Below are 21,819 nucleotides of genomic sequence, written 5' to 3'. Positions count from 1 at the left end.
GTTGACTGTCCAGGAAGATTATTGACTTTCAACGCAGAGAACTTCTTTGCATGTGCTTACTCTCCAAAGAGGGCGGCACTGGGCAAGTGGTTCAAAAAGGCTCTTAGTTCTTCCTATGCTCTCTATTTATTTTCCTCAGCAATTAAGGAAATGATAATATTGGAGATCTGGAGGAGAATTCAAAGTTAAAAAACAAATACACAATGGTTATGTCATTCTCCAAGGTAAGGAATAATAATCACAATTCTTGAGGAAAATGCCTCAAAATCTACCCAGTTTACCAGTGGAATAATTGTACCCTAGCTATAAATATGCAATGGTGACCTGAACAAGGTATTTTTGTAGAAACATGGTTAAAGGATAGTGTTTAAGGATAAGCTGCATTTTTGCTTGTGTATCATATAGATAGTAAGTTAAATTCTGTGAATGCTGGAATTGCTGCAGGAGTATTGTAGATGATTCATTCTTGCCATTAAACATTTGGCATGCCAGTTAATTGTAAAGGTTCAAATCCTATACTTGTTTATAATTTTTCTTTAGGCAGTAGGAAAAGAATGATCATCTTTGGTATTATGGGTTTGTATGTAAAATTTTATTTTATTTTTTATTTTTTTAAATAGGCTCCATGCCCAGGTTGGACCCCAATGTGGGGCTTGAACTCAGGACCCTGAGATCAAGACCTGAGCTGAGTTCAAGTGTAGGATGCTTAACTGACAGAGCCACCCAGGTGCCCCTGTATGTAAAATTTAAAAAAATCGTGGTCTCATGGGTCCTGAGATCGGCCCTGCATTGGGCTCTGTGCTGGGCAAAGAGTCTGCTTGGGCTTCTCTCCCTCTGCCCCTCCCCCGCTCACACTCGTGCTCTCTCTCTCTGAAAATAAATAAATCTTTTAAAAAATAAAAGATAATACTAGTGTGTACAGTTTTCTGTACATGATGATATACTACCAAATAATAAAAGCAACAATTTACCTTTATTGAGTGCTTCTTATGTGCCTTCACTTTTCTGAGCACTTAAACATGGAATGATCCCCCAAACCTTACTAGATCAACCTGTCATTATCCTCACTTTGCACACATGGCACAGAAAGGGGAAGTCTCTTACGCAAGGACACAGAACTAGTGAGTGGCAGGGCTGGCCTGGGTGGTTTCTTAATAAGAAGTTGCAGCTTGTGGCTGTGAAATGGGAAACATTTTCATTCTCAAAATTGTCTCACATAGAAATTAAAATATTACCACCATGCTTCATCTAAATGTCTGAAACTCTTGCCCACATTATGGCAGTTTTCCTCTACTGGTGAACATTCTGAAATATAATTGTATCTAGGCAATTGTATCTAGTGGCAGATTATTGAGGTTAGAAAGTGCTATGTTTTAAAGCTTATATCCAATACTAAAAAGCACACAAATGTTATAGTGAAATACATGTGTAAATTTACAAATAAATTTAAAAATTTTTAAAACTGGTTAATATGAGTTATCTTTGCTACTTTTAATGATAGTACATGTAACCAAAAGGTTTATGTCTTTCATGCCAACAGATTGCATTCTATGTTGTATAGAAGTTAGGCATAAAATAATATAACATTAAAAATCTATGTTTTATATAGACTATTTAGTTATATTCTAAATTTCTGTACCACCTAATAAGTATCTTTCTGCACTTGTGCTAAATTTTACCTCAAATATTAAAATTTCCTTTGTTGCTACGTTTATTTGGTGATTAGTTTCCTTTGGTATTCCTTTATTAGTAAACAAAACCTTTTTTTTTTTTTTAAGAGAGAGCATGAGTGAAAGGAGGGGAAGGACAGAGGGAAAAGGAGAGAGAGAATCTTGAGAATCTTAAGCAGATCTTGGTGAGGAGCCACATCTCACAACCCTGAGATCATGACTTGAGCTGAAATCAAGAGTCACGCTTAACCAACTGAGTCACCCAAGTGCCCCAGTAAACAAAACCTTTAAAAACATTTACAAAGTGTTATTTTATTTCTTATGAGATATTATTTGGTGTTTTTCAAATCAAATTTAAATATTGGGAAGCATGTTAAGAATTAGATTTTAGAGTAATTGACATAGTATTTTGAAATATCAGGATGATTTCTTAGGGAAATTGAAAAAGGTACGATTTTTCTGTATTAGGATTATTTCCTTTTTCCTTTTTTCTTTTTTTTTAAAGATTTTATTTATTTATTTGACAGAGAAAGACACAGCGAGAGAGGGAACACAAGCAGGGGAGTGGGAGAGGGAGAAGCAGGCTTCCCGCAGAGCAGGGAGCCTGACGCGGGGCTCCATCCCAGGACCCTGGGATCATGACTTGAGCTGAAGGCAGACGCTTAACGACTGAGCCACCCAGGCACCCAAGGATTATTTCCTTTTCTTGATCAAATTCAAGATCTTGCTTTTTTAATTTCAAAGTCCTAGTTCTTCTTGCTTTTACAGCCCACCTAAGATACATGCAATGTTCATCTGTTAATTACTTTGGTCTTCTGGATACTCTTCTGGCTTCTCAACTATGTAACAAGTATAATGAACTTGCCTAATCAAAGTTTAAGGGATTATAAGTAACTCTACTGGATCAACTTGAATTTTTTTTTTTTTTTTTTTTTTTTACTAAGTTCTATCTTTCTGTCTTGTTCTCCAAGATGCTTCAGCATTCCCGTCTTTGTTAATTGTTCATCCCTCCACTCCATCTCCATTTGGTAAACTCCTTACTTGGTTAAAAGCCCTAACCTCCACTATTGATAATGTTCGCAGGGGCTATTAGGGCGTTCTGATTAATTGAACTTTTAAGTTCATTGAGAGCCAATACAAAAAAAAAAAATCCCCAAAAACAAAAATATCCCACAAAACACCACTTATTGCAAAAACCCAGGTTTGTTCTAAGCTGCATTTTTATATTCTTCCTCAAGCAGTATATTTACTCAATATAAGTATAAAGGTTACTGTCTGTAGCGTCAGACAATATTATGTTTCAGACCTTCACCACCATAAGCCCCAGGTGTCTCATTTGTAAAGAAGATGAGGGTAGCACCTGCCTTAGGGCTGTTGGGTAGATTAAGTGAAATAATCCGTGTAAAGGGCTTAGCATCCTTCCCAGTGCACAATGAAAGCCCAGTAAATTATAGAAATTTGTATTGCTGTTAGTAACCATTAGCTTTGTCCCTGTGTATTATTCTACATTGATGGGGAAGTTAGAATATGTATGTATGGCAGGCATACGGTTATGACAATCAGTAAATAATAACTGATAAAAGTCTTAGACTACATCATATCCTACATGCTACCTGGAAAATGCTTTTTTACGATGTCTGAGAAATGTCACCTACTGAGCGGTCATCATATCTTGTCTCATGAAACAAGAAATTATTCATATATTATAGCAATTGATGGATATGCATATTTCTTTTTTATTGTTATGGGTGTAATATAAGTATGTAATGAAACACATATATTGCAAGCAAAAACCAAACTTAAGTCTATATTTTAAATTTATACTTTAAAATCTTCTCTTTAGCTAGTTAATATTTTTAATAATCCTCAGAACATCACAAATAGTTTCCCATATTACCATATAGTCAGTTTGTGCCCAGTCTGTAAAATCCTTTTTCACTTCTGGAACAAAATTATATTTGATTTTAGGAGCTTACCTAAGTAGATAAGTAGGTGAAAGAGAGACATACACCTCTTCTCCATCTAATTTTTTAAATGTAGTTGAATATGGATATCTGGTGTTGCACAGAAAAATGTCCATAAACTTAGTTGCAGTTTATAATGAATTGAGGCTAGCTTGACCCAACTATGACAGTTATATATACTGAAAACTTTTGAGGCTTGATTTAAAAAAAAAATAGATTTGGGGAAGACAAGGCTTTTAAATATGAGATTAAAATCACTCATTTTTTTTACAACCCTAAAAAAATTGACTGTTTTTCATTTTACATAATACTATCTCTATTGGTATGTATCATAATACAGTAGTAATGAGACCATGATGCTATTTTGTATTGTTACTTTTATTTAATATCAATATAATTAAATTCACATTGCAACATAATTATTATTTTAAATATTTGCATTCTAGTATATCATGTTCCATAATTTATTAAGCTGTTTCCTTAATATTCGATCTTTATGTAGTTAAGCTTTTAAATCAATTAGCAAGCAATTAAATCTATTGTGCCTTCTCTTTTATTTTAAATTAGGATAAATACTTATGAGTAAAATTACCATCTGAACAAGCATAAATACTAATAAAGCTTTTGCTACATATTACCATGTTTCTAAAAATGTTGCGATGTTTTGCTCTACCTCCAACAGTGAATATGTATAACCCTGCTTTGCCAACATTGGGTGTTATATTTCTTGCAGTTTAGGAGTGTAACATGGCTTTTAAAAATACTCTAGAAGACATCCAGATGGCCAACAGACACATGAAAAGATGCTCAATATCACTCATCATCAGGGAAACACAAATCAAACCATGATGAGTTACCACCTCACACCTGTCAGAATGACTAAAATTAACAAGACAGGGAACAACAGATGTTGGCAAGGATGCAGAGAAAGGGGAATCTCTTGCATGGTTGGTGGGAACGCAAGTGGTGTAGCCACTCTGGAGAACAGTATGGAGGTTCCTCAAAAGTTAAAAATAGAATACCCCCTATGACCCAGCAATTGCACTACTAGGTATTTACCCAAAGGATTCAAAAATACTGATTTGAAGGGACACATGCACCCTGATGTTAACAGTAGCATTATCAACAATAGCCAAATTATGGAAAGAGCCCAAATGTCCATCGACTGATGAATGGATAAAGATGTGGTATGTATATATATGTGTGTATATATTGTTGCACATAGTAAGAGTTCATTCTTGCTATTCTGAGTAATATTCTCAGCCATTAAAAAGAATGAACTCTTGCTATGTGCAACAATATGGATGGAGCTAGAGTGTATTATGCTAGGCAAAATAAGTTAGTCAGAGAAAGACAAGTACTGTATGATTTCATTCATATGTGGAATTTAAGAAACAAAGAGATGAACATAGGGGAAGGGGAAAAAAAGAGAGGGAAGCAAACCATAAGACACTCAACGTCAGAGAACAAACTAAGGGTTGTTGGAGGGAGGTGGGTGGGGGATGGGCTAGATGGGTGATGGGCATTACAGAGGGCACTTGTTGGGATGAGCACTGGGTGTTATATGTAAGTGATGAATCACTAAATTCTGCTCCTGAAACCAATATTACACATATATTAGCTAACAAGAATTTTTTTTTAAAGATTTTATTTATTTATTTGAGAGAGAGAGAGAGATAGAGAGCACGAGAGGGAAGAGGGTCAGAGGGAGAAGCAGACCCCCCCTGCTGAGCAGGGAGCCTGATGTGGGACTCGATCCCGCGACTCCGGGATCATGACCTGAGCCGAAGGCAGTCGCTTAACCAACTGAGCCACCCAGGCGCCCTAGCTAACTAGAATTTAAATAAAAATTTGAAAAACAAAAAAAAAAAATAAAAATACTCTAATTTTGCTGATAGTAAATAAAAACACCTTCAGTTTCCTGTTGACCTCTTCTTGGGTATATTGTTTATCCAGCAGCACTGTCAGAGCTATCATTTCTTGAGTTCTTTGTCATGTTTCAGGCATTGTGCTAATGCTCCCAACAGCCCCAAGAGCTAGGAATTCTTAGGTCCTCATTTTATAGATGAGGAAACAGGTTGAAAGAGGGGAAGTTATTTGCTCAAAGTTACACAGCTAAATAAGTAGTAATTAGAGATTTGAACTCAGGCCATAGGATTCCAAAATTAAAACTAAACTTTTCCTCTGTATGTACAGATTTTGATGTTGGTTACATTTAATGCAAGTATTTCCATCAGTCTTTGTCCTTTTAATTTTGGTTTTGTTCTTATTCTACTGTGTAAATGTTTAAATATGTTTATTTTTGAAAATGATCTTGTTCTTGGTGTTTGTTGCTTCAAATATAAGAAAGTTATTATTTTTAACATATCTGGTATTTTGCATTTTTTTGCCAGTAATTTCAATTATTGCATTTATTTAAGCTTTTGTGATTCCTCTGCAGTTTATATTGGTAAATAGGTGCTTTTTAACTTCCCCACTCAACATAATATTTTAAACAATCCTTCCTTATTCTTTGTCTTAGAAATAAAAATTTATGAATTGTTAGTTTATATGTATATATTTCTGTCTCTATATTTGGGTTATTTCTCAACTGTTCATTTTTTTCCCCTTGCTATATTTGTCATTTATTTCTTGTTCTGGTGACTGGTTATGATTTGGACATGTGTAGACTATCATGTCATTTTTCTGAATTTGTGACTTTACAGTTCATCATTGCTTTGGGGACTCTCTTGCTGGACCACAGTGAATTAGAATCCTGGACCTTTTTGTTATTTTAGCTTTGCTGTAGTATTTGTTGAGTCAGTCAGAAGATGACAGGATGATTTAGCATACCATAGACAGAATTCTGTTACCTCCCTTCCATCAAAGGTGCCATCTTTCCTCAACAGAAGTGGGGTGTGATGGACAGGGCATCTGTGACCTGGACACCCCTTACCACATTGTCTTGCTTGTTCCAAATGAGACTTAACATGGATGAGAATAGACCTTTGAGGGAGCACTACACCAGCCGTAACACAGAGACCTTGGGCTGGGTGGAAGTTATTTTGGTTTGTTTGCAAAGACAAGTTCAATTTTTAAGTGCCTCGCTTTGTATACAGTAAGACATAAATGCTGTATGTTATTTTATTTCATTTTTTATTAAAGATTTTATCTATTTATTTGTCAGAGAGAGAGAGAGAGCACAAGCAGTAGAAGCCACAGGCAGAGGGAGAAGCAGACTCCCCACTGAGCAAGGAGCCCGATGCGGGACTCGATTCCAGGACCCTGGGATCATGACCTGAGCCGAAGGCAGACACTTAACCAACTGAGCCACATAGGCATCCCTATAATATGTTATTTTAATTTCATTTTTTAAACTAAGATCATGAAGGGATGAAGTATTGAAAGTTTTTGGGAGGGTTTTCTATGGTTTTACCTCAATTTGTGTATTTTGTATTATCATGATTAATATCACTGAATTATTGTGTAAGGTTATTGCATAATTGTGTTGTTCGTAAAAAAATAAGCTATTGGAGGTGTGAACAGAGTAATTGTTGGACTTGAAACCTGCCTCTGCTCTCTGGCCTGTCTAAGCCTCCTCTCTACCACCATCCTTTCAAAACCAAATGAAACTCTAGAAGCCTTGCAGAATAATGATGAACATTAAATGGCTTTTTTTAATAGGACCAAACTTTTTTAAACGTTCTTTCAGAAGCTGAAAATTTATTTCTCCTAAAGCTTTTTTTTAAGGTTATTTATTTATTTATTTGAGAGAGAGAGCAAGAGGGGGTGCACTAGTGGGGATGGGGGCAGAGGGAGAGGGCGAAGCAGGCTCCCCGCTGATCAGGGAGCCTGGCATGGGGCTCCATCCCAGGACCCCCGGATCATGACCTGAGCTGAAGGCAGACCACCTATTTTAAAGCTAGAAAGCCTGTTCTTATCTTGTGTCTCGACCAGATATGAACATTTGGGAGCCAAAGACATAGTTCTAATAAATTTGGAAGCAAAATCAAAATTAGTTATATTAAAAACATACGTAACACCAGGCTTTGCTACCGTTGATCAGTCACACCCATGTCAATATCAGTACCCCATAATGTGTGATGCACATTTGTGATTTAATTTTTAAGCTTTAAAACATAAATATTAGCTACAGGCCTAAGTTATTACATTGCCACCAGTTTCTTCCATACACAAATAAAATAGGTATAGAAATTAATTCAGAGTGGGGTATGAAGTTTTCAACTTTATTTTCTCCTTCTCTTGAGTTGTGTTTGGAAACACAGACGATGGCACGAGTAGATGCCTGATCAGGAAGTGCTGTAGGCTGATGTTTGTGTCCCTTGCAAATTGATATGTTGAAGCACAATCTTCAATGTGAGGCCTTTAGGAGGTGATGAGGTCATGAGAGTGGAGCCATCATGAACGGGATTAGTGCTTTTCTAGTCCCACCTATAGCCCAGCGTCCTGCTCATTGGAGTGGGTCTTTTTCTTATCTCTTTCATCTCTTTTATCAACAAGGTGCTCACATTCAGTTCACTTAGGGATTTCACTGGTAGTTTGCTAAGATGAGAACGAGTCCCAGTTTTTCTTTTTGTATTTACATAAATCAGCGCACCTTCAAAAGTAAAAGAAATCCAGCAGTATCCCCCCCCACACACACACTTTTTGTACCTGTCATACAAGATTATTCATCATTGGTAGTGTTCTCTAACAACACAAACCCTGCAATTGATCAACCTGTCCCTACTGCTAGTTCCAGTCAGTGCACTCTATAATTAGAAGGAAGAATTGCTGAGGGACTATAATAAAATATTTACCTTAAACAAACAAAAGGCCATACAGGCACCCCTTTTTTTCTTCTCTATTTCTGTCCATGAGTAAAGCAAACATATTATGCCCATGATGTTAGCCTGTGTGCTAGAGCCATTGAGAATTGAAGATTTATATGACAGAATTATATTAGAAGTTCCGTACTGTCCACCCCTCTATTTGCTTTCCCCTTGTTACATCCAGCCCTGGATTCTGTCTCAGAGTAGCTTGTGCCTTTGGGCAAGTCTTTTCTCTGGCTTTGGTTTTCTTCTATTCTGTGAACTATGAGGGTGGGATGAGATTATATTTGGGTTTCCTTTTAGTTCTTATTCTGTGGAGTAATAAGTCTTGTTTCACCCAGAGAAATCCCAGCAGATCTCTTTAAGGATTAGCATAGCATCTATTATAGGGAGTTCTTTAAAAGTTTCCACATAAGCAGACATCAGAAGGCTCCAGGACCTCCCAAAGCCATCCCCGTTCTTTTCAGTAATCCTTTTTTCGTTTTAAAGATTTTATTATTTATTCATGAGAGACAGAGGAGGAGAGAGAGAGAGGGAGAGAGAGAGAGGGAGAGAGAGAGAGAGAAGCAGGCTCCCAAGGAGCAGGGAGCCCGATGCGGGACTTGATCCCAAGACCCTGGGATCATGACCTGAGCCGAAGGCAGACGCTTAACCATCTGAGCCACCCAGGCGCCCCTTCAGTAATCCTTTTAAAACTCGGAAATGTGATTTGGAGGAGGAGTAATAGAAAGAAGTTTAAATTACTGCATTGATGGGAAAACATTAATCTTAAAACAATGTATTTCCTTATCACTTTTCAACATCTAATGTTTCCTCTTATTTCTGTTGTGTTGAACACAATGAAAAATGGATCTTGATACATTTTGTCCCTTTACTTCTAGCCTACTTTGTTAATGTCCCTTGGGCTGTCTCTTATAGTATTGGTGCCAATTTCTCTTTTTAGTAAGTTATTATGCAGATCTTTGGGGATGACTGTCAAAATGCTTAATAAAAACTTGATATCTAAGCTAACTCTTGCTTTGGGGCTTTGAGTAAGGATCTGGTGACCCAGCAATACTATTCCTACATATTTACTCAAGTGAAATGAGGACTTCTGTTCACACGAAAACCTGTAACACAACGTTTAGATTTTATTTATTTATTCATGAGAGACAGAGAAAGAGAGGCAGAAGGAGAAGCAGGCTCCCTGCCGAGCAGGGAGCCCGATGCAGGACTCGATCCCAGGACCCTGGGATCATGACCTGAGCCGAAGGCAGACGCTTAACTGACTGAGCCACCCAGGCGTCCCTGTAACACAACGTTTATAGCAGTTATATTTGCAGTTGCCCAACCACAAGGGAAGAGTCGACTAAAGGGGGGCAAAGACAGAACTGTGGGAGATGACAGAACTGTTGTCTATCTTGACTATAGTGGTGGTGGTTATATGACCACAGGTGTTTGTCGAAACTCACTATAGAACTATACACTAAAAAGGGTGAGTTTCCCTTCATATATAGTATAGCTTAATTTAAAAAAATGAATAAAAATTACTGTTAAAAAAAGTATCTGAAAAGAAAAGTATATTTCAAATATCTATCGAAATATTTTTTAAGTTTTTATTTATTTGATAGAGAGTACAAGCAGGGGAAGCAGGAGAGGGAGAAGCAGACTCCCTGCTGAGCAGGGAGCCTAATTCGGGGCTTGATTCCAGGACCCTGGGATCATGCCCAAGCCAAAGGCAGATGCCCAACCGACTGAGCCACCCAGACACCCCTATTGAAGTATTTTTTTATGCCTAATACTCTGTTGGACACATTGGGATAAAATAGAAATATAGATGTTACAGAAATGTAAGACGTTCTTCATAAGGAACTTATACTTTATTTAAAGAGATCAAAATTTAGAATTTTTAAAAGACATATTATTAGGGGGGGCACCTGGGTGGCTCAGTCAGTTAAGTGTCCAACTCCTGATTTCAGCTTAGGTCATGATCTCAGGGTTGTGAGATCAAGCCCCACATTGGGCTCGCGCTGGGTGTGGAGCCTGCTTAAGTTCTCTCTCTCCCTCTCTTCTGCCCCCCCGTCCCTCCCCTTTGTGTGTGACTGCCCCCCACGTCAAAAAAAAAAAAGATATATTGTTAGGACACAAAGATTATTAGAAGCAGTCACTTTTTGTTGTTGTTGTTACCAGGGAGCTGAAGTAAATATAAGAGCTGTAAACATGAAAAAAAATCACTCAAGATATAAACAATGTTTAAAGTATGGCATCTGTTTTTTTTTATATGTTGGTTTAAAATTTTTTATTTTTCAACCTTGGGAGACAGGAGAAGAGAGGAGAGCCAAGTCATAAAATAACTAATAAAATACAGATTAACCTTGTTTTTCTGAAGAGGTACAGGTAAGTATTTATGAATTTATTTTTGGTGCCAGCATATAATAAAAACTAGCTTTGATGACCTTCATTTCAAAGAACATTTACCTTATGAAGCATCTCTATGTATATTTAAATTTTCTGTGCAACTCAAGGAAGACAAATGATTACTGTAAACACTAAATCCTATTGAACTTCCTCACACATACTCAGCACAGGGCAATTATCATTTCAAGACTGTGGAAGAGACTGCTGGTTGCCTACCAAATATCTGTTCTTGCCCTCCTCAGCAACAGAACCCCAGTTTTTTTCAGGGGAGCAATGTATCCTCAAAAATGGCATTGACCAGCCTTTATTGGAGTCAGATGTGGCTGGGTGACTACATAAGTGTTGTGTGGATTTCCAGGAAGTCACTCATGGGCGAGCTGGCTCCACTAGGGTGGTGGGGGCCATGGACCCTCTGCCTCTCCCCTCCTCCTGCTGCTGGAATACAGGCAGGACAGTTGGAATTCTAGCCTCATTTGCTTATCTCCCCTCCTCTGCCCGCTCAATAAGCCCCTAGGACACCACTCTCTCCACTGAGAGAAACAGTCTTTACTTAACGGTCGATGAACGGTCCTCATCACTGGTTTTCTTTAAATGGCTTTTTGGTCCTCCCCCTTGACCAGCCTTGGCCCACTAGACATGAACACAAGCTGACCTTTACTGAGCATTTTCCACTTTCCCAGCAGTGCACTAAGCATATTCCATACATCTCCTCATATAACTTTCACGTCCCTAGGAAGTAAATCCTATTAGTACCCCCATTTCACAGATAAAGCAATCAAAAGGCTAGGATAGATTAGTTAGCTGGCCCCACAGCTTGGTCACACAGCAAGGGAGCTGGGATTTCAGTTGAGGCCTCTTTGCTTCCAGACTGGGCCATAACACTATGCTACCCATTCATCTTTACTCAAACTCTTGTTACTATAGATCATTTAAATACATTAGAGACACCAATTCAGCATCACAGAGTCTATGCATCACCTCTTTTCTCTGTCACTGAATATCATTTTCCTGTATTACACAATTTTTTCACAGCTTAATTTGACCATTTGCCAGCTGTGTGATTTCATTATTAAAATATTAATTCTTAATCATTTTCTCTGGCAGGAATTTCCGAGTGTATGTTTAGGGGGTAGGGAGGAAAGGGCAAGGGTCCACTCAGTTCTCTTTAATCCAAACCCCTCCCACTACACCCCTCTGGTTCCTTAAACTGGTCTAGATGCTCCACTAAGGATCCTGTCTGCCTGTTTGCTCCATAAAACCTTCTTAGTGCCCAGCAGTTCCCTTTTCCTTTAAGTGGAGTAAAGTCTTGGTCATCTATGAATGTTTGGTGAGCTCAGGAATTAACTTTAATAATAAAAGGTACTAAGAATTTTTGGCTGCCTGGGTGGCTCAGTCACTTGGGCACCTGACTCTTGGTTTCAGCTTAGGTCATGATCTCAGGGTTGTGAGACTCAGCCCCTTGCCAGGCTCCATGCTCTGCACAGTCTGCATTGGATTCTCTCTCTTCTAAAATAAATAATAAAAATAATAAATAAATAAATAAATAAGATAAAAAAGGTACTGAGCTTTCTTACATGACAAATGCCATATTTGTTGTTTTACATAAATACTTAAAAGAGGGTCACTGGATCAGTAGATTCTGGTACTGGGACTGGCTCTTTTTTTTTTTTTAAGATTTATTTATCTATTTGAGTGAGAAAGAGAGAGTGCACATGAGCAAGGGGAGGGGCAGAGGGAGAGAATCTCAAGCAGACTCCCTGCTGAGTGTGGAGCCTGATGCAGGGATCGATTCTACCACCCTGAGAACATAACCTGAGCCGAAATCTAGAGTTGGACCATTAATGGACTGAGCCGCCCGGGCGCCCCCAGCTCTGTCTTCATGACAGCAACTAAACATTTCAGAATGCTGATTCATTTGTTAACTCTGCTTTGACCACACCGTCTGCCACTGACCTACTCTTCTTTAAACTACTTCATTATTGATAGGCTTTATCCCAGAATTTTGTCATGCCATTCTATTATTTGGCAACTATTTCTATTGGTTGTTTTCCTTCTTCAACTAGGTTGTAAGCTTCTTGAGGGTATGAAATTAGTATAGTAAGGCTCATCAAACACACATTTAGTTTCTGGAAAGAGAGAGGGTGGGATGAAAGCATGGCTGGCCTTCTGCTACTCCCTACAAGGACTGTATACCCCAAGGGATGGTCTAGTTTCTTCAGGGGCCCTCAGCACTGTTACAGAGTCGTATACACCAGCCACGTGCACTGCCCTGTCCCTGATGGTAAACTAGGGGACTAAGAGCAAACTGTAGAATCCAACCCCTTGTAGCAGATGTGACTCCACATATTTAATACTTGATAACTGAGTGAACCTAATTCCCTGGTCCCTGGAAGAAACAGTGACAAAGCAGAGGAGCAGGTCAGGGAGGTACATTTTCAACATTTAAGACAAATGGTACTCATTTGGCTTCAGAAGAAGCTGCTTCTATGGAATTTGCATAATTTCTATTTCATGGACAAACTTAGCAGCAGTTTATAATTGTTAGTGTTAAAAAGCCAACACCAAAATCTAGATGAAATACTCTCATTATCTAAACTTATTAAAAACATGGGTACTAGATAAAATTATATAAATGAACGAAACTATAGTCTTTCTATGTGTGAAAGTTTAAGGAGATAGAGATTTCAAAAGATTCTGAAAAAGGAAAGGAAAGTATGATACATAACCCATGTCGCGTATAAATAAAGCCTCCAGGGTGTCATATCTATATATGACATCTCTATATCTAACTTTAACCAAAAGAAGTCCCCTTGGGAATCAGTCTCATTAATGGATTCTAAAAATGACTGACGAGAGAAAATATTTCCTCCTGAATTTCCTATTCTATTCAGTCTTTGCTTATTACGCTCAGAATAACATAATAGGGGCATAAAGAAGCTAAATGACCTATTTCTTTAGAGAATTGATTTCTTAAAGGAGGAATGAAATAGTCTCACTTCAGTTGGAATCCACATTTATGTAATTCGTGCCTTTTTGAAGAGCATTGAATAAATTGAGGGTTTGTTTTTGGTTTTGGTAGATTTCTTGGTAAATTGAATACTATTTGAAATATCCTTGGAGAGTTCACTATTTTATTTTTTTAAAGAGAAGTTTTATTTTTTTTAAGTTTTATTTATTTATTTGACAGAGAGAGAGACAGCAAGAGAGGGAACACAAGCAGGGGGAGTGGGAGAGAGAGAAGCTGGCTTCCTGCCGAGCAGGGAGCCCGATGCGGGGCTCGATCCCTGGACCCTGGGATCATGACCTGAGCCGAAGGCAGATGCTTAACGACTGAGCCACCCAGGTGCCCGAGAGTTCACCATTTTAGAGGAAGCCTTAATCCTTTTATAATGAAAATTGAATGTAATACACACACAAGTGACTATCATTGGTTTAGCACCAAAAGACTTAGTAACAGGGATTTAATCATACTAGGCATCAGTAAAGTTTTTGGGATTAATACAGGCCCTACTTAGGAGAAAATTTCAGTTCTGTTGTAATACATGATGTGAATACCTAGAACAGACCATTTTAGAGCCCCACCAGACCATATAGGATCCAGTGTAGGAACAAGAGATTCAGACCAGCACTTCTTGCCTTATTATGCTTCTCACCCTGAAGCTCGAGTCATGAGGGGGTGGGGGGTGGCAGGGGGTGGGTGGGGTCTTTTTAAATAGTAAACTCTGATCTGGTAGGTCTGAGGTGGGACCTAAGGCTCTACATTTATAATAAGCTTCATCTGTTGTCAATGCTACTGGCCTGAGGACCACACTTTTTTAGCAAGGGGCTAGTGTAGAACAATTAACCATGAGAGTTCAAAGAAGGAAGAATTAATATGGTCTGGCATGGAAACCTCTCTCCAACCCTCTTTACCTTTAGTAATATGAATAGTTGTGTCTTAATTTCTCTGCTTAGGATACACACAAACATACATACATACACGCACACATACATACACACATACACACACATACAGACACACATACACACACACACACGAACCTTGAAGCAGACAAAGCATCATAACTATAGCTGTAACTGTATATATATATATATCTGTGTATGTATATGGTTTAATATAGATAGATGATAGATAGATAACTATATGTATATGGTTTAATCTGTTTGGGTTGCTGTAACAAAAATCCTGGGTTCTTACAAATGACAGAAATTTATTTCTCCCAGTTTGGGAGGTTAGGAAGTCTAAGATCTGTGCCAACAGATTCAGTGTCTGTTAAAGTGCCCACTTCAGAGTTGCACACTGATGATTTTTCACTGTGTCCTCAAATGGCAGAAGGGGTGAGGGAGCTCTCTTGGACGTCTTTTATAAGGGTACTAATCCCATTCAGGAGGAATGGCTTAATCATCTCCTAAAGACTTCACCTTCTAATATCACCACCTTGGAGGTTAGAATTTGGGAAGGGACACAAATATTCAGACCATAGCATATATATATCGAGTAAGTTATATATATAAACTTCTACTTGATGATTCTTAGGGGTGACTCAGTAAGTGGAAATTTGGGGGCAAATTTTGAAGTAAAATTACTGCAAAAATTTTAGTAAAATAACGCATATATAAAATAAGGACTTTTTTTAGGTTTGGGACAGTTATAAATCAATAAAGTACTGAACTTTATATTCTGAGTTAATTTTCTATATTTGTACTGCAGTTGACTTTCTGAACAATAATGTTATTTGTTTGATATCTCTATTTTTTGAAAACATCTTTTTGTCAGTCATTTTGAATCTAATTTGTGCATGATATAACACAATATAATCATAGGTTTGTGTGTCTTGTTCATTTAATGAGAACAGAATTGAAATCTTTAAATTTACAAGAAATCATTTAGTGACTTAGAATTTTCTTGGGAGTTGTTTTTATGGCCTGACTGTGGTGAGTGTTCTGAAGTTTCTTAGTGATTGTCTTAAGGATTTTGGGTCATGTTCACATTTCATTATTTCATTGAACATGGTTGTCTTGGGGGAGTATATGGAGTTTCAGGCCCAACTGTATAATTAAAGGGCATGGGCTCCACATAAGACACCCCCTTACCTCTGACACCAAATCCAAGTTTGGGGGTTCCCAAAACCTCTCTCAGTTTGGATGACTAGCTAGAAAGACTCACAGAACTCATTGAAAGCTGTTACACTCACTGTTACGATTTATTACAAGGAAAAGATCCAGATTAAAATCAGCCAAAGGAACACATACATAGGGCAGAGTCCAGGAGGTTTCCAAATGCAGAGGTTTCATTGTCTTCTTTCTGATGGAGTGAGGGCACATTACTCTCCTGGTATCGATGTGTCACAGTACATACAGAGTGTTGCCAACCAGGGAGGCTCACCCAGGCTTTGGTATTTGGAGGTTTTACTGGGGCTCCATGATTGATTGATTGATTGATGCCCATGTGCTTGAACTCAACCTCCAGATGAACTGAATGACCTAAAACCCCATTGCTGGTTGTAATGTTAGACTTTCTGCATGACCCAAGGCCCCCAAGCAAAGACATTCTTACAAGGCATGAAATGGTCCAGAGATTATCCCCAGTAACAGAGGGTGAAGGTCAGACCTTCTGTTTGGACAAGACCCCCCCTTTTTTTTACACCTGGGAGTATTTTTCAAACTGCTGGTTGATACCTATTAGTGGCCAGTGAAATCGATTTAAATAGTCCCCATGAGCATTTCACCAAAGGTCATATTTCAGAAGTTTGAACAACACTAGCTTAGAGTAATTAATGTAAATAAAATTGGAAATTGTTCAGGTGAGATGCTCTTGACTCACTCAGCAGTGACCACATCCTTGTATAAGCTCTTTAGGGTTCTTGTTTTCTTTGTTTTGATAAGTGCTTATCAGTGCTTACTGGGCTAATGCTTTAAGATCTTCTTGTCATTTTATTTGTTTGTTTGTTTAGAGCACGAGTGGGGAGGAGCAGAGGGAGAGAGAGAATCTTAAGCAGGCTGCCACCCAGCACAGACCCCGACACTGGGCTTGATCTTAGAACCCTGAGATCATGACCTGAGCCAAAATCAAGAATTGGACACTTAACTCACTGAGCCACACAGGAGCCCCTTATTTATTTATTTATTTATTTATTTATTTATTTATTTATTTATTTATTTATGAGAGAGGGAGAGAGAGCTTGGTGGGGAAGATCTTCCTGTCATTTTAAAACAAAACATACATTGATCTTTACAGTAACGCAAAGTGTCAAAAATAATAATATAAAAAAATAAAGGTAACTATTAATACATTCTCATCAGGAATAGTTCATTTACATATGTATTTGAAAGATATTGGTGAATTATAAATACTTTACACATTTTAGTGATTATTTGGTATCCTAAGACTTGGTTCATCTAACAACAGCTTATTATGGTTGGTTTTGGAATCAAACAGTTGTGGGTTCAAATCCTAATCCTGCTACTGATACATTGCCACTTGGATAAGTCACTTATCTTCTCTTAGCCTCAGTTTTCTTATGTGTATAATTGGGATAATAACAGTGGTTTTGTGCATGTGTGTGTGTGTGTGTGTGTGTGTGAGAGACTGTTGTGATGGTTAAATATAAGTAAATTGTCAACACAATGACATGTAATAGGTGCTTAACAAATTATTATTGTTATTATTGACATCATAATTTTTTAGACTGTTGTTGGTAGTAAGGGGTTTATGGGAAGCAATTGGTTTCTAGTGAGTTTTTGTTATGGAAAAGTAGTCTGTGGAGTGGTTATAAGTACAAGCTCTAGAACCAGACTGCTGGAGTACAAATCAGATCTCTACCACTTATCAGCTTTGTGATCTTGGGCAAGTTGCTTACCTTCTCTGGACTTCTGTTTCATTGGTCCATTTGTCTATTGTTATGCCAATACCACACTTTCTTAATTACCCTAGTTTTATAGTAAATCCTGAAATCAATAATGTAAGTCATCTAAGTTTGTTGTTTTTCAAGACTGTTTTGGCTATTCCAGGATCTTGACACTTCCATTTAAAAGTTTTAAGCATGGGCGCCTGGGTGTCTCAGATGGTTAAGTGTCTGCTTTTGGCTCAGGTCATGATCCCAGGGTCCTGGGATCGAGTCCCACATCGGGCTCTCTGCTCAGCAGGGAGCCTGCTTCTCCCTCTGCCTCTGCCTCTCTCTCTCTCTCCCTGTCTCTCATGAATAAATAAAATCTTAAAAAAAAAATAGGGGCACCTGGGTGGCTCAGATGGTTAAGTGACTGCCTTCGGCTCAGGTCATGATCCTGGGGTCCTGGGATCGAGCTCCACATCGGGCTCCCTGCTCCCTCTCCCTCTGCCTGCCACTCCCCCTTGCTTGTACTCTCTAATAAAAAATAAAAAAAAAATCTTTAAAAAATAAAAATAAAAAATAAATAAAAGTTTTAATCAACTTGTCAATTTCTATCAAAACGCCTGTTGGAATTTTAATTAGGGTTGCAATTAATTAATCTACTTTGGGGAAGTGGCATCTTCATATTGAATTTTTCAATCCATGAACATAGTATATGTCTTCACTTATTTAAGTCTTTATAATTTCTCTCTGTAATATTTTGTAGTTTTTCAGTGAACTGCACATCTTTTGTTAAATTTATTCCTAAGCACTCTATATTTTTGATGTTATGTAAGTGGCATTTAAATTTTTTTCCCAGTTCACAGCCAGTAGATAAAAATACAGTTGATTTTTACACATGATCTTATATCTTGCAACCTTGCTATACTTATGATTTCTAGTAGGTTTTTTTAGATTTATTAATATTTTCTATATAAAAAATATCTTCTGGGCGTAGAGACAGTTTTACTTTTTTCCAGCCTTTATGCTTCTTCTTTCTTTATTCTTTTTTTTTATTCTATTATTTCACTGCTAGGACCTGCAGTCCAATAATGAAAAGAAGTGATGAAATTGACATCCCTGCCTTGTTTTTCATCTTAAAGGAATGCACTCACTATTTTAACATTAAATGTTTTAGTTACTGATGTTCCATAGTTTCTTTTTATCAGGTTAGGAATTTTCATTCTATTTTTAACTCGCTGAGAGTTTTTGTCATGTATGGGGGTTACATTTTGTTAAATCCTTTTTCTGCATCTATTGAGATGATCATATGGTGTTTCCACAAGAGTTTGTATAAGACTGGCATTAGTGCAAGATTGTTTTGGCTGTTCCAGGATCTTTATATTTCCACATAGAAGTTTAAATCAGCCTCTCGATTCTATAAAATAGGCTGTTGGAATTTTGATTGGGATTGCACCGAATTGGTCAGTGTTGGTTACAGTTTACCAGTGAAGCCATCTGGGCTTAGAGGTCTCTTTGTGGGAAAGTTTTTTTAAATTATAAATTCAATTTAGCATAAAGCTATCCCGATTTTCTCTATGTGTGTGTGTGTGTGAGTGAAAGACAGAAAATATGATAATTTGTGTCTTTCAAGGAATTTGTCCATTTTATTTAAGTAGTTGAATTTATTGATGTGTAATCTTGGTTTTTTTTCCCCTGTATCTTCCACCTCTCACTTCCTTTCACCCATTTTGCCCATTCCCTGCCCCCCAGCTACCATCAGTTTTTTCTGTTATGGGTTTGTTTCTCCTTTTTGTTTGTTTATTCATTTGTTTGTTTTTTAGATTCTGCATGTAAGTGAACTCATATGGTGTTTGTCTTTCTCTGACTTATTTCACTTAGCATAATACCCTCTAGTTCCCTCCATATTGTTGCAAATAACAAGATCTCATTATTTCTTTATAGCTGAGTAATATTCTATTGTTTCTATGTGTGTATCACATCTTCTTTATCCATTCATCTATCAATAGGCACTTGGGTGGCTTCCTTATCTTGGCTATTGTAAATAATGCTGCAATAAACATAGGGGTGCATTTATCTTTTTGAATTAGTGTTTTTTTTTCCCTTTGGATAAATACTGAGTAGTAGAATTACTGGATCATAGGATATTTCTAATTTTTTTTTTAAAGATTTTATTTATTTGACAGATAGAGACACAGTGAGAGAGGGAACACAAGCAGGGGGAGTGGGAGAGGGAGAAGCAGGCTTCCCACTGAGCAGGGAACCCAATGTGGGACTCGATCCCAGGACCCTGGGATCATGACCTGAGCTGAAGGCAGATGCTTAACCACTGAGCCACCCAGGCGCCCAGGGTATTTCTAATTTATTGAGGAAGCTCTATGCTGTTTTTCACAGTGGCTACAGCAACGTACATTCCCACCAATAGTGCATGAGAGGTCCTTTTCTCCACATCCTCAACAACACTTCTTATTTTTTGTCTTTTTTATTCTAGCCATTCTGACAGGTATAAGGTAATACCTCATTGGTTTTAATTTGCATTTCCCTGATGGCTAGTGATGTTGAGTATCTTTTCATGTGTCTGTTTGCCATTTGTATGTCTTCTTTGGAAAAATAGCTATTCACATCCTTAGCCCATTTTTAAATTCAAGTCTTTGTTTTTTTGGTGTTGAGTTGTATAAGTTCTTTATATACTTTAGATATTAATCCCTTATTGGACATGTCATTTGCAAATATCTTCTCCCATTCAGTAGGCTGCCTTTTGATTTTGTTGATGGTTTCCTTTGCTGTGCAAAAGCTTTTTTATTTTGGTGTAGTCCCAGTAGTTTATTTTTGCTTTTGTTTCCCTTGCCTTAAAAGACATATCTAGAAAAATGTGGCTATGGCTGATGTCAAAGAAATTACTGCCTATGTTTTCTTCTAGAAGTTTTAGATTCAGATCTCACATTTAGGTCTTAAACCATTTTGAGTTTATTTTTGTGTATGGTGTAAGAAAATGGTCCATTTTCATTCTTTTGCATGTAGATGTCTAGTTTTCACAACATAATTTATAGAAAAGACTGCATCCCCCCCATTGTATATTCTTGTCCACTTTGTCATAGATTAATTGATCATATTAAGTGTGGGTTTATTTCCAGGCTCTCTATTCTGTTCCATTGATCTATGTGTCTATTTTTGTGCCAGTACCACTCTGTTTTGAATATTACAGCTTTGTAGTATATCTTGAAATCTGGGATTGTGATACCTCCAGTTTTGTTCTTTCTCAAGATTGCTTTGGCTATTCTGGGTCTTTTGTGGTTCTATACAAATTTTAGTATTTTTTTTGTTCTAGTTCTGTGAAAAATGTTGTTGGTATTTTGATAGAGATTACATTGAATCTGTAGATTTCTTTGGGTATCATGGACATTTGAACAATATTTGTCCTTCCAGTCCATGAGCATGGATTATCTTTCCATTTCTTTGTGTCGTCTTCAATTTCTTTCATCAGTGTTTTATAGTTTTCAGAGTATAGGTCTTTTACCTCCTTGGTTAAATTTATTCCTAGGTACTTCATTATTTTTGGTGCAATTGTAAATGGAATTGTTTTCTTAATTTCTCTTTCTGGTACTTCAGTATTAGTATATGGAAACACAACTGATTTCTGTGTATTAATTTTGTATCCCATGACTTTACTGAATTCATTTATTATTTCTGTAGTTTTTTGGTGGAGTCCTTAGGATTTTCTATGTATAGTATCATGTCATCAGCAAATAGGGACAGTTTAACTTCTTCCTACCCAGTATAGATGCCTTCTGTTTCTTTTTCTTGACTCATTAATGTGGCTAGGACTTCCAGTACTATGTTAAACAAAAGTGTTAAGAATGGATACCCTTGTCTTGTTCCTGATCTGAGGAAAGGACTTCAGTTTTTCACCATTGAGTATGATGTTAGCTGTGGGTTTTTCATATATGGTCTTTATTATGTTGAAGTATGTTCCCTCTAAACCAATTTTGTTAAAAGTTTTTATTATGAACAAATATTGAATTTTGTCAAATGCTTTCTCTGCATTTATTGAAATGATTATATTATTTTTTTATCCTTTATTGTATTAGTGTAGTATATCATATTGATTTATTTGTGAATATTGAACCATCCTTGCATCCCTGGAATA

The 21,819-nt window shown here is 37.3% G+C and overlaps 1 protein-coding gene across 9 annotated transcripts in view; it reads left to right on the top strand.

Moving 5' to 3' along the window:
• The window catches only part of EML6 (EMAP like 6), a 272,181-nt gene that overhangs the window by 69,589 nt on the left and 180,773 nt on the right, over positions 1-21,819 (top strand). The gene's annotated exons all lie outside the window — the stretch shown is intronic.

This window comes from Zalophus californianus, chromosome 8, assembly GCF_009762305.2.
Source record: "Zalophus californianus isolate mZalCal1 chromosome 8, mZalCal1.pri.v2, whole genome shotgun sequence".
NCBI classification, from domain to species: Eukaryota; Metazoa; Chordata; class Mammalia; order Carnivora; family Otariidae; genus Zalophus; species Zalophus californianus.
Note: the sequence above shows the minus strand (reverse complement) of the source record. Positions and strands in the feature narration are given on the sequence as shown.